The 13633-nt window shown below is 32.6% G+C and overlaps 2 long non-coding RNA genes across 2 annotated transcripts in view; both read left to right on the top strand.

Moving 5' to 3' along the window:
* Positions 1–13633, top strand: part of LOC143083703 (uncharacterized) — a 221748-nt gene that overhangs the window by 203462 nt on the left and 4653 nt on the right. The gene's annotated exons all lie outside the window — the stretch shown is intronic.
* LOC143083705 (uncharacterized) lies at positions 7039–11892 on the top strand. Its single transcript, XR_012980843.1, has 2 exons — positions 7039–7123; positions 9391–11892. It is a non-coding gene; the product is annotated as an uncharacterized LOC143083705 (long non-coding RNA).

The raw sequence follows: 13633 nt of genomic DNA, 5'->3' as shown, positions 1-13633 counted from the left end.
TAAACAATTCAATCATGTTTGAAAAAACATAAATGTCTACGGTTATTAAAAGTGATTATAAATATGAATCAGACTTGTTCTTCGAAGTCTTAAAATTATCATGTGGAAAGATTGATCAGACTACCAATTCTGCATTTTTATAAAGTCAGCACTATGCATAGGAAGGTAGAGGACGGCGATTTGGTAATTTATTACAGATGAAATATATAAGTAAAATTGAGAACGAACAGTCCTTTAGCAAATGGGAAAATCTTAATCACTTAGAAATTGATAACAACTGTCATATTCTTGATTTGATACAAATATTTCCGCATGTAGAAAATGGAAGGTTAAACCTGGTTGTATAGATAGCCAAGCCTCTCACTTGTATGCGAATCACACAGAATTCCATTATATCAACAACAATTTTTGAGCAAAGCAAACAGACAAGATAGGTCAAAATATCATAATACAAAAGATAAAATGTTGAACATTATATTTAAATCTTAATCACTATAAAAAAAAATTAAAACTATTTCAACAGATAAACAAAATATGGCATATAAACACTTTTAAGGATGAAGTTCATAATCCAAATTTGAAGACAAGAGTACAAAATGACCATAGCATCGTAACACAATGCCGATGTGTATGAATACTGAGCCTTAAAAAATATATAATCAACCCGTAAAATAGAGTAGAGGTTTACAATATACAAAGACGAAACACAATGGCACAAATTACGTACATCAAATGATAAATAACAATTACCGTACCTAAACACTATATTCCAAGACCTTTAAGACTGGCTTGGGATTGGAATTTGTCTACCTCCCATAAAACCATTGACTAAAACTAAAATTGGTAGCAAGGAAGACAAATTCCAAGTTGGCTGTGCTGGATACACAAGTACGCATCCACGTCTGGTCATGATGTGGACGTGCAATCAGATGCATTGTGAAAAGATAATTCCGTGCTCTTTGTACGTTAATAACCCTCATAACAAATCTTTGAGGGGCCATAGATGGCATGTGGCAAAGATAAATTTCCGTCTCTATTCATTCTTTCATTCCGTAGCAGTCGATATTTCTTTGACCTTCATCCAGAACGGCCTTTGATGCAAGACTTACGTACTGTATTTATTTTTTAAAAGTTTTTCACGTCCTGAACATATAAATAATGTAAAGATGTGGCACGAGTGTAATTGAGACAAATCTCCACGACAGACCAAAGGCTCAGAAATTAACATTTATCGGTCAACTTACGGCCTTCAATAGCTATCTTTAATGAGCAATGGCCATACCACATAGTCTTGCTTTTAAAGTCCCCGAGAGGACCGTTGAAATGTTACACAATCCAAACATGTCAACTAATGGCCTTATTTAGGTACACAAAATAGAAAATAACAAATACAAATATGTAACACAGCAACTAAAAACAACCACTGAAGTGCAAGCTCCTCACTTTGGTCAGGCCTAAGCAAATACAGAATGTGGCGATGATAAACATGTTAGCTTGCGTCCAACCTTCCCCTAAATTGGGAAAGTGAGGTAACGATCAAAATAAGAGCTCACTAAAAAATCAGTTGAAAATGCTTCAGGTGGGTTCAAGTAAAAATAAATTTTATACAAACAAATTGCACGTGGGAGGGTACTTGTACATTAAAAAAAACAAAAACAAAAAAAAAACCTGACACTCAATTTAGGCAGATCTCAGAGTAATCGCAAGTACTGAAAGCTAGATCAAAGCCAAAAAAACTAATAAAAAAACTCATGCATCTAAGACTTTTATTCTCAGTTATTACATATCCAACGTCCGAAAGATTTATTCTCACGGTGGAGCCGTCATAAACAGTGGAATTTTTGTAATGTTGTTATAACATTTTGGGCATATTTTTTCATCCCGATGATTATATATATTTTGACGAATTCATGACATTTTAATTTGGACAAAAATGATGAACGAACTATTAAATCGAACATAATGAATGAAGCCGAAGCAATGCAACTCAACAGTTACGGATATCCTTCTCTAAACGTTTATTACAGTTACGGATATCAGTCTATGCAGTTACCCATATCCTCGCGATTTTTTTAAATGATGATTTCTCCATTTAGCTGTTGAACTATGAAAAGAAGCTTTGTATTTCAGTTTCAAACTTAGCAATAATAAGATAGGAAATACCGAAGAATAAAACAGAATTTTACAGAATTGACAAAAGAATATTGACCAGACACGTCTTCCGCCATCTTTGGATATACGTAACTGCAGTTACGGAGATCACATTTACCCCAGTGATTCGAGACATCAAGATGATTAAGGTTATATAAAAAAATGTTTTCATTGGTAAAAGCAAATCTAACTGTACACGCTTTCACAAAATGAGTTTTGAAAGTTTATGTTATTATGCAAAATGATACGCTTTCGTCGAGGAAACGTGTCCTATATATTTATTTTCTTTTATTTTGTGCTGGCATTTAAAACGTGTATATATGAATTTGACTTTTATCGGTTGAGTACTTTATTTCATTCTAATTATAGATAAACAGATTTTAATATAATGTTTTTCAGGGCATGACGACTTCTTTTGATAATTGAGGCATTTGTACTCTACAACACATATATAAGCTGCATGCCCATGGTTTTGTGCTCAGATTGTGATGAAGGTTTATGCAAAGATTGCAGAGAACACAAAAGTCTCATCAAGGCAACACGAAACCACAACATTATTCCAATTGTTGACTTCCAAAAATTACCATCCTTTATTGCAAACATTAAATTGCACTGTAGCGATCACGATGATAAATATTTGTTGTGTTGCAAAAAGCATAACCAACTTTTATGCGGAAAATGTGCCATTTCACTCATCCACAAGGAATGTAAAGAGATATTTTCCATTGAAGATGTGGTTAAAAATGTCTTCGAATGCGAGATATTAGCACTTCAAAAGCATTTAGATTCTCACCTTGATAAAATGCAAGACCATGTTTAAGCCGAACTGAACACAGCTGTTGAAAATTCAACCAAACAAATGCAAAGCTTCATTGCGTCTCTGAATAAAAACCAAAATGAAATTAATGAGTGCATAACTGACGTAGAAACCATAAAGAAACATACAACGAGTATGCAAACATTTTTAGGAATTTCTCATTTAGAATTTAAAGAATAATAAATAAAACAGAAAATGACCTGCAGACTTGGATTAAAGGTGTTAGTTTTGTTCACACCGTAGTTTCTTGTCAATTAAACAGTTCATTACAAACTATCAGTAAAGAAATAAATGCGTTCGGAAAAATTATAGTAGATATTCAACCATGTGAACTGCCATTACAAAAAAAGAAAGAGGGACAAGCGCAATCAATGAAAGTTAACGTAAAGTCTAAAATTCATGTTCAGCATATATCACTGGAATTGAAAACGAAAATAAGTAAAACAGCTTACAATGTTTCAGGCTGTGGCATATTTTCTTGTGGGAATGTCGTAGTATCAAACTTCGACTCTTCTTTTTTTTTGTTATTTTATACATACCAAGGAAACCTTGATACAAAAATCACCAATATTATGCCAAATATATATGATGTTGCATGCACCGACGATGAAACTCTGGCCATTATCTCATATACTGAGAGGAACATCAAATTACTTAGTGTAAAATCGGGTTTTCAGAAGCATTGAAACTAGTTTTTCAGCGCGTGGCTTATTTTTAGTGTGTCCTGATAAAGGAAAGTTACAGGAAGTCCGTTTATCGGATGATAAGGATAAATATAATTGGCAATAATCTGGTCTCAAGAAAGAGAGCTACGAATACGATAGTTTGTCATAATAAAATTGGAGATATCTTATGGACCTTTTTAAACGAAACCGTTCTGACGGGACCTAGTGGCATATCTGCTGATGAACATGGGAATATTTTTGTCGTCGGGGGCAAATCAAAGAACGTAGTTGCGATAACTTCGAATGGCTCAACGCACAAATTACTTCTGTCAGAAAAAGACCATGCGTTTTTGTAAAGTGTAAATTACGAATAAACTATATTTTATGATTTGATATTATGTTTAGCAAAAATGATTAAAAAGATACAATTTATATTATATTTTTTTGGTTATAAATTTGTACAAATTTGTTGTATATTTTGATAAAAAAAAATGGAATGAAATGGGTTTTGAGATATATGTATGTTGATAAATTGCAGCTGCAAACATTTGCGAATGAACCAAAGAAAATGTGTAGTCAGTTGGTTTTTTTAGTTATAGATTTTTTTTGTCACTAAATTGCACATGTGTCTTTGACAATATTAGGTCCATTGTAAGTGATTGATAAACAATTACCAGAAGCTCACAAATTTTACTAGACAACGGGTTATTGCTGTCTTCTGTGTGAAACTCTTTCATTTGTATTAAAGTCACATGAAACAAGTGATTGTTGAACAACAATGTTTATCATATTCTTAAACCAATGCATGTATATTTCATAAACTTAGTCTTTTGTGCATGATTTGATAATTTCTGACGCAAAAATATAGTATAATCGTCAGGTGTTTTTTTCTTTGTCTGTTATGATTTAACAAATATGGCAGCTAATTAATTGCCGTGGTTTGAACCATTGTTTACTGATTGTCACCTTATAGTAAACAATCAACAAAGAATCATGGATATTGAGAACGTGTATAACAATGCATTATGACAATTTGCCCTATATTGACAAGAATATGTTTTGGAAAAATGTTTATCTTTACTTTTAAATATATTATTTTAACAGAATATCAAAAAAACTAATTATTGTTGTTTGTTTTACTTTTTTTTTTATTAAATATGACAATTTTGATAACTGTGTCGTGTTCTTTTGCAAGAATACTATTAAAACTGTAATTAAAAAATATACATATACAGAAACATCTTATTCATAGAGTATTAACACTGACACAACCTCAAATCACACGGAAAATTCATGTTTTGTTTTGTCAGTTTTTATTGCAAAAGAGATGAACAAATCATACTCAAACTATGAGAAATTAATCGGGAAATCTTGTGTGTTGCTTAAGCAGTGTCAGATCGTTGGAAGTTTAACAGTCAGGACATCACATAGATTATTAGATAATATATCAAAAACCAATTCAGCAGTGTGTTCTGTCATATGTACACCAAAACTAGCGAGGAAAATGTCTCAAAGCACAAATTACAGGGAGACACAAATACTGTTACAACAAATGGCAAGTATTGAACCTGGTTACTGGTGGTGAATATCAGCGTAGATTATATATTGTTTAGAGTATTACAAATTTTTCGAATCATGGGAAGAAGTGTATGGTCCTTGAAGTTCAAAAACATAATTCTGCTGAAAGTACTAATTCAAGTGGCACCGAACACGAACAAACAAACATGTATGTTAATGAAGATGTTCAATACATCAATGATGATTTAAATGTAGCAGATAATAAAAAATAAAACAGATGTCCAAATATTCGAAAATTGCAGCGAACTAGTTTCACTAGACGAGATATAGCTCAAAAAGAACATCTTTTAGATTCCAAAAGGCCAAAAGGTTTAAACTAAACTGTCATTGGTCTGCCAAAATAAAAGCGTACCTAAAAAAGCAATTGTGTACCATTTCATAAGAAAGGTTACAAAGAAATCGGATACCTTATACTAGAATGGATTGTCGGAAGCGCTTGAGCAAAGCATGCTGTTAAAAACAAGTTGAAACAAGACCTGAACTTTTAACTGCTTCTTGTTTGGACTCAATTGTTGCCATTGATTTAATTAAAAAATAATGTCAAAAAGATGCACGGAACGCTATTCAGGACGTATTTAAAGAGAAAAAGAAGAATCTGATCTACATATGTAACATATGCACACATGACGTAGATTCAAATGAAGCCAGTGTCAATTTAATTCCTGTTTTGAGTGACATCGTTATCTAGACTAAAATAACTTTCAAAGGCAAAGAATTTGATTTGTAACAATTGCAAATATAAAATTATGTGTCATTTTAAAATTCTTATAATACATGTGTTTAATAATGTAGTTATAAAAAGATTTTTTTTTCATGACATGGCAGGATATTTAAACCATAGTTTTTTCCGGATTTGCAAATCAACTAATTTTTATAAATATTTCAGAAAAAAAACATATTTAATAATTTTTAGACATATGTGTTTCTATGCTTTTGAATAATATTATAAAGTTATTCATGATTTATTTATTACCATCTTCCATATCTTTTTTTTTATTGTGTGTATTTTTATTGCTTGATATTGTGATAAAATGAATTTACATTTTTTTTTTAATTTCTCCTCTACTTATCACACCAATCAACAAATTAAGTAATAACCGGCAAAAGTTCATATATTTAATCCGGATCTGATATTAAACTCTTTTAAAAATATTTCAGAACAAAACATATTTAATAATGTTTTGACATATGTGATTTCAAGGTTTTAAATAATATTATATTAAAGTTATGAATGATTTATTTATTACCATCTTCCATATCTTATATTTTTAATTGTACTGTATTTTTATTGCTTAATATCGTGATAAAATGAATTTACATTACTCTTTTATTTATTTCTCCTCTACTTATCACACCATTCAACAAAAATACTTATACAACTATAGGTACTGAATTTCAGTTTATGCTATATAATAATGGGTGCGTTTGTTTTGGGCAAAAATGGCAAAATCCTACCTTTCTGTTCTGTTCAGGTAGTTTCCTCCGTTATATTTACATCATTTATGAGTCTACCTAGGTAAGAGTTTATAGAGAGTTTATTTTTCTACGGTACCACAAAAAGCAAATATTTCACAAACTATACCCGCGTCCTTTTAAAATGTTGACGGGACGTATATATATATACTTGTCAACACATGCAAAATAAAAAAAGGACAGCCCATGCACCTCATTTTAGAGCAAGACTTTCCTCTTCATTCTTGTCTATTTTATTTGTGTTTAATTATCTGCTTCTGACATGTAAATAATAGAAAATTGACACGTGAGCTGCACAGTTATTGATTTAATTTTAAAATTATCTTACCTGTTGTTTTTATCACGTGATCAGATACATCGATTTACTTCCCTTTTCAACGTGTTGTATTATTTAGATTTGGTAACACTTAGCTTCCGTTTTATGCTTCACGAAGAACAGGTACGTATGAGGGCCTTTAATTAGCAAAATAATGCAACAGAAAACTAAAACGTTACAGGCACATATCTCCCTTAAACGGGATTCTTAGTAAATCATTATCTGACTTTCAAAACCGTTCGAGAAAGTGGACTTATTTTATAACAAAAACGTATGGGAATAAACAATAAATAATTAAGACTGGATTGAGGAACCGTCTATCTCACATATCTCAAAATGTGGTCACACAACAAATAGCTGTCTAGTCCAAATAATTATGACTTCTTGAAAGACTATTATACTTTTTTTGCTTCAACCATGTCAACGTCTTACAGCTTCTAAGCAAAATCTATAATAGCTTTTAAAGCAGCATAATTATTTGGACTCAAGCTGTCCAGTACTGTCAGGCGTTCCTCGAGGCTCTTATCTCAGTTCATGTTCTTTCTTAATTTACATAAATGACATGCCAGACAACCTCAAAAGTGATGTTCGCCTCTGCAAATGATACCATTATTTATTTAGTAGTAGCTCCCGTACTGACTGCTTCATCCTTCAATCAGACCTATATAAACTGGAACAATGACGGGATCAAGAAAGGCAAATGTTATTGAACCCAGACAAATCGGTAATCATCTACATAAGAAGAAAGACAAAAACATTCATCTTTGAATACACACTACATGATCATATGATAAAATCAACAGATAAAGCTAAATATCTTGGCGTTACCATCACTCACGATCTGAATTCGTTGAACTCACATATAAATAAAATCACAAATAAAGCAAAAAAACATTAAGATTTATTAAAAGAAACGTAAAAACAGCAGCATATAAGTAAAGAACTTGCTAACAAAAATATATGTCAGACCAAATATAGAATATTGTAGTGTTGTATGGGACCCCTGACAGAGACAACAATTACATAAAATTCAAATGATTAAGAGAAGTGCTGCCATGTTAACCAATACAACTATCAAAGCAGTGTAACAGCTATGTTGGAACATCTGGCCGACTCTATAACAAAGAAGCAATTGTGCATTAGTCATCATGCTATAAAAAGTTCAACACCAACTCAAAAAAGGAAGACTGCATACTATCAAAAGAACAAAAATTTGAACATCAACTATCTCCCACAAATTACCAATTTTAAATATTTTTCCTGGACTTCCCTACCATACCCAGAGGTGGAACAATTTAAGTCTTTTACAAAAGCACATATATATTTCTAGATCAAAATCTGGTTTTTGCTAATTTTGCTATTTTAAATATGCTCAGATTTTTAAAAAAAATCGTAGTATGTGACTTCTTGTACTCTTAAAAATTTTAAAGTATGTAGAGGTATAAATCTTAATGAAACATTGGGCTGTTTGGTTTAGCAAACTGAAGCCACGGCGGACAGACACCCATGAAGTTGACTAAATCAAATTAAATGAAAATGAGAAAAACATACTGTAAACATTTTTTTACAAACCATTGGATTATGTGATAAAAGGGTAACCCATTCAGCCCTAATAGAAGCTTGTATCTGTCAGAAACACCACAAAGCGGTGTAATTGGGATTTGCTAATTTAAAAGTTTATAATCACACATCAATTTCGTCATTATATAGGGATTAACCCAACTCAATTCAATCATTGACCAAAATATATATTTCTAGTTTCCGACTGCAGTAAGTACAACAGGAGGACGGCTTGAGTCTTTAGAGAAAGATTTCGAAATCAGAAAATACTATACACCTTATAATCAGCATCAAATTTCAATATGTATATTAAAAATCCAGACTGAACCTTAAATCAGGTATATACTTCATATAGTTAATTGTTCAGTGGGGTCAATATCATTAATGCGCCTCAAAGGACTGAGCTTAACCATTTGTATTGATTTGGAAAGGAGAGGAACATAGAATAATTGTGTAAAAAACTACGGAGCTATTAAATGCGTTCAAAGTATTAAATCTAAATTAAATTAAAGAACTTATCGTGTAAAAAAGGGATTTTGTACTTCGAGCAGCCACATCACGAACGGATTTTCGGGGTATGCTTATTAACGGGAAAAAATCTCACTTCTTAGCCCGAAAATTTAACAACATATGCGCAAATGTATCAGCTTCGAAACAAATCATCATACATATCCCAGTTTACGATATGGGCTGAGCTACGGGAAAATACTTTACCATAAACGCATATTGAAAATAAAATGGGGATATTGACCCAGTTCATTGTGTTTTATTTTCATTCCTTATATAAACATATGTGATACTTTATAATAATATGAAGATTGTTTTTATAGGTTATGGCTTCCTCTTTTGATCATTGTGGTGTTTGTACTTCAAGACATGTCTCTAAGCTCTCCGTTGTTTGGTGCCCAGACTGTGATGAAGGACTATGCCAAGATTGTACAGGACATCATAGCTTGTCAAAGTCATCGCGAAACCACAAGACTGTTCCTATTGACGAATATCATAAGTTGCCATCCTTTATTGCTAACATTAATCTGCACTGCGATGACCACGACGAGGAGTATCTATTGTTTTGCAAGAAGCACAATGCCATGTTGTGTAGAAAATGCGTCATTTCAGAAAATCACGCAGAATGTAAAGAAATATTCCCTGTTGAAGATGTCATTCAAAATGCTAAAACATCTGTAGCCTTTACAGAAATCGAGTCCTCATTCCAAGAAATGAACGAAAATCTCAAACTTATCCTCGAGGACAGAGAAAAGAATGTATCTTCACTATCAGAGTCAAGAGAGAAATTTACGTCCGAGATTTCAGCAATTCGACGCCAGATAAATCAACACCTTGATCGAATACAAGACTGTTTCATTGCTGAACTAAACAAAGCTGTGGAAAATTCAACCCAACAAATACAGAGCTTCATTGCAACTCTGAAGAATAATCAACTGGAAATTGATGAGTGCATAGAAGATGTAGAAATCATTAAGAATCATGCAACAGCAATGCAAACATTTTTGGGAATCAAACTATTAGAAAACAAATTGAATAAAACAGAAAACGACATACAGTCTTGGACTGATGGTAATAGTTTGTGTCCCATCGTAGTGTCTTACAAGATCAACTCTTCCTTGCAAAACATCTGTAACGACATAACTGCGTTCGGTAAATCTATCATAGATTTACAACCATGTGAACTATCATTACACAGAAAGAAAGAGGGACAAGCACAGTTGACGGTAAGTCTGGAACCTAAAACTTCAGTTGAGCATATAACGCTGAAAATTAAAACGAAATTCAAAACTTTATGTAATGATGTGTCAGGCTGTTGTATTTTACCTTGCGGCAAACTTGTGGTGTCAAACTATCATCCTTCGTACTTGAAATTGTTTGCACCTGATGGGAAATTTGAAAAAAAAATTGAAAACATAATGCCTAATATTATTGATGTTGCATGTGTCAACAATGAAACTGTTGCAGTAGTATCATCTACTGAGGTGAATATAAAACTAGTAAATCTAAAATCGGGGAGAGCATTTAGAAGCATTCATACAGATTTCCCTTCCAAAGGTTTAACTTACATTAAAGGCAGTTTTATAATTTCTTCTGATGAAGGACATTTGCTGGAGGTTGGGCTAGAGGATACCAAGACAAAGATAATTGGCAGTAATGTGGTATCTACACATGTAGCTTCATTCGAGAATAATCTTTATTCTAAAATGAAAGACAAAAATACAGTAGCGTGTCAAAACAGAAACGGGGATTTACTATGGACTTTTACAGACAAAACAGTCATAAAAGGAAACAGATGTATTACAGTAGATGAACATGGAAATCTTTTTGTCGTCGGAAAGGAATCACAAAATGTAATTATAATATCATCTGATGGCACAAAGCATAAAATACTCCTGTCAGAAACAGACTTGTGTGGTGTTCCGTGGGCAATAGACTACTATTGCGAATTGAAATCTTTGCTTGTAGCAAACGAATCAGATGGTCAAGCATTTTTGTACAGTGTACATTATTCGTAATTATATTCCGAGCTGTTTTATTGTTTTACTCCAAATTATTTTACACGGAAAACATTTTTCATTTAATTATGAATAAGTCATACAAATGAACTTCATGAAATTTCCTTACGTGTTTTGTTTTCTAGCACTCGTTGCATGTCGTAGAAGTGAAACGTAGTGGTCCTTCATTCTGCCGCCGTTGGCTCCGTTGCCTTCATACATCAATAACTTTCTCGAGCCTTGTTGGAATTTTACAAAACTTTTTTTCATTATTAAAACCGTCTCCGTATATTTTTGACATTGTTCCGTATTTTACTGGTATAACTGTGTTGACTTCTTCTTAGCAGTTGATATTTAGATACAGTTATAGATAGAAGCCTGTACGTTTCCAGACATCAACATACATGGACGTTAACGAAACTTGAGCAGAGGCGCTTCGTCTTCGTCATCATGAGACAGAATCAAAAGTTAAACTATGAAAATATTTTGGTATTTTACTGATGAATAGAATTCGTGTTTTAATAGCAGATGACACTTAGATATTGACATCAACGACTTTCCCAAACCTTTATAGAATTACTGAGATTCTAACAAAAGACTCATTTCGGTACATAGATAACATCTAAATAAAAGTTATAATTATATGTCTTTATTTCAGTATTTAACATGTTTTATTGGTAAATGATCTTAACGTGTTTGATTTTTTTAACAGTTTCTGAAATTTTCATTGAAAGATACGAAACTTAAAATCTCCTTCGAAATCAAGAAATAACATCTGGAGAAAAGGGTTTTTCCATATCTTTCTAATAAAAGAAAATAGATTTGGCAGTCCTTTTTATTATTACACTTGAACACTGCCACAAGAAATCGCAGGCGAGACTCTAAATTCCGAGGAACTCTTTACGAGTGTGTGATAAAAAATTATGATGCATATACAAATGTGATATTAAATGCATTTAATTTTCTTAATTCTGAAAATATCCAAATGGTTTGTTGACTATCAATACTTTAATGACATAAAAGTGAAAAAAATGAATGTCACCATACCGCTTTCTAAACGAACAAAATCCAAACCGTACATGTATAATACATATAAAAAAGAAGATGTGGTATGATTGCCAATGAGACAACTATCCACAAAAGACCAAAATGACACAGACATTAACAACTATAGGTCACCGTACGGCCTTCAACAGTGAGCAAAGCCCATACCGCATAGTCAGCTATAATAGGCCCCGATAAGACAATGTAAAACAATTCAAACGAGAAAACTAAGGGCCTTAAATTTATGTAAAAAATGAACGAAAAACAAATATGTAACACATAAACAAACGACAACCACTGAATTACGGGCTCCTGACTTTGGACAGGCACATACATAAATAATGTGGCGGGGTTTTACATGTTAGCGGGATCCCAACCCTCCCCTAACCTGGGACAGTGGTATAACAGTACAACATAAGAACGAACTATAAAAATCAGTTGAAAAAGGCTTAACTCATCAGATGGACAAAAATACAAGTAGACGTGGCCGGGTACTTATACATCCCGACACAAAAAGACGCAATGAACAGATCTGTGACAGCTAGTTCAAAGCCACTAACAACTAATAAAAAATCATGCATCTAAGACTAAACAATCAATCCGTACACATCCAACATCCAATGAATTAATGGTAAAGACGTCATAAACAGCCAGAGAAAAACATGACCTTGTGCAATGCCAAGTTACAGGTATCGACAGATTGTAGATCCATGAATATATATTTATGTATATAACATACTAGTAATATTTAATTAGCTTTTAATTTACTGATAACAAAATCAATATAAACAATATTCAATGATCTTACTACAGTGTTGAATAGGTAACCTTTTAGAATAAGTTTATTTAAAGGAGTGACAAGTTTACATGGATCATTTTTAAATTTCCGGGCACGGTTAACAACATTTCCGTAAAAATGAGGATGTGCTATCCCGTTTGAAATAAGTTTTCTACAGGTACAACCAAACTTTAAAACCAAATCTTTATATCTATGGAAAAATTTAGTCATCTGTTTTAAGCCCACAGTTTGACAAACGAAAAACATGACAAGTGAAATCAACGGTCTGATCTATACAACAATTAATTTCAAACAAAAATGACAAACATCAACCCACAGGTCTAGCTAATATATTGGTTTGTGTTCCTGGCTTCGTACATTCAGATACAGAATGTGTTGCATTCTAGATAGCTGGTGTTTAATGGATTCCCCCATTCACAGAGGTGCAAAATAAAGCGATGGAACGTAATAGCGCTATGATTATCGTCTTTCAAATTCTATTAACGGTATCAAATATATAGAATTATATGTCAGTGTGTTTAATATTCAACTTATTCACTATTGAAATTCATCCATGCAGGATTTTCAATCACATTAGTGGTCACTAGTTAGTGTGCTGGCCTTGCTTGAGGGATATATAGGGTTTGTTCATCAAACAGGAGACTTAGAAAAATGTTATTTGCTGCTCCCCTGTGTCATATAGAATCATTAACCATGTTCCCGTCCTATTTTCCTTAAAGTCATATG

Source organism: Mytilus galloprovincialis, chromosome 7, assembly GCF_965363235.1.
Source record: "Mytilus galloprovincialis chromosome 7, xbMytGall1.hap1.1, whole genome shotgun sequence".
Taxonomy (NCBI): Eukaryota; Metazoa; Mollusca; class Bivalvia; order Mytilida; family Mytilidae; genus Mytilus; species Mytilus galloprovincialis.
Note: the sequence above shows the minus strand (reverse complement) of the source record. Positions and strands in the feature narration are given on the sequence as shown.